The 1,078-nt window shown below is 50.8% G+C and overlaps 2 protein-coding genes across 2 annotated transcripts in view; one reads left to right on the top strand and one right to left on the bottom strand.

The window, feature by feature from the left end:
• TG (thyroglobulin) overlaps positions 1–1,078 on the top strand; it is a 256,235-nt gene that overhangs the window by 159,603 nt on the left and 95,554 nt on the right. The gene's annotated exons all lie outside the window — the stretch shown is intronic.
• The window catches only part of SLA (Src like adaptor), a 29,111-nt gene that overhangs the window by 7,825 nt on the left and 20,208 nt on the right, over positions 1–1,078 (bottom strand). The gene's annotated exons all lie outside the window — the stretch shown is intronic.

Here is a 1,078-nt window from a genome sequence, read left to right as displayed (position 1 = left end):
ACACACACACACACACACACACACACACACACACACACACAGACACCCCACCTGGACATCCTCTTCCAGTCGAAGGTCTTTTGGCGCAAGGTGACGGGTGAGTCGTCAGGGGCCCTCACTGCCGGGGTGGCTGTGCTCTGAGTGAGGCAGGGTGTGGTCAGCACACAGCAGAGACCATCAGCCACCTCTGAGGAGGGAAGCAGACAGCTGGTCAGTGACTCTGAGATGCCACAGCCAGTGTGGGGTACAGGGCCCCAGGGACCACCCACTATAGCTCCCTGGTTATTCCCATGGGGAAACTGAAGCTGAGATGTGAAAGGGGCGTGGCAGGGCTGAGAGCCATGCGCCCAGCTATTTCGGAAATGTTAACATGCCCTGAATACCCACCGTGCTTAGGCGGGCACAGGCACAGAGTAGAGCTTAGGATCTGAAATCACCCCAACTTGGGTTTGAATTTCACTCTAGTGAATTGCTTTGAACCTCTCTGAGCCTCAGTTTCCTCAGCTGCAAAGTGAAGGGAATTGAGCTAACGAATGAGAATAGCTGGCAGAGTGCCCACATGAGGCCCCAGGCTCAGTGGCTTCTCACTAAGGCACAGTTCGATCGATTTTGGGGGGTGAACCTCTTGTGTGTAAGGGGGTTCTGTGTACAATGCTGATTTCCCCAAAGCACACAGCAGCATTTAATACAGCACAGTGGGCTAGATACATTCGCAGGAAGAAAGGAAGATAAAAGAAACAGTGGAAGAATACAGGGAAGGAAGGGAGAGAGGAATACAGGAGGAAGGAAGGAAGGAAGAGAAGGGAAGGAGAGAGAGGGATAAAGAGGAGAGGAAGGAGTAAAAGACCCAGAAAAAGAACGAGGAGAAAAACAAGGACTTTAAGGCAAAAGAGAGAAAGTGGACGAAGAAAAGAATGAAACAGAAACCTCTTCTCTTTACCCTGGACACTCATGCACCAAGAGAATGAAAATTAAATCTGTTTCTCTCCTCTCAGCTGCTATCAAGTATCTGAACTTGCAGGGACCCCTTCTTTCCGAGAGCATGAAGACCTAGCTTCCATCTCTCAGGAGCCTCCTC

The sequence above is a fragment of the Hipposideros armiger genome, unplaced genomic scaffold (genome assembly GCF_001890085.2).
Source record: "Hipposideros armiger isolate ML-2016 unplaced genomic scaffold, ASM189008v1 scaffold_157, whole genome shotgun sequence".
NCBI lineage: Eukaryota > Metazoa > Chordata > Mammalia > Chiroptera > Hipposideridae > Hipposideros > Hipposideros armiger.
The sequence above is the reverse complement of the archived record's forward strand: the minus strand, read 5'-3'. Positions and strand labels throughout refer to the sequence as shown.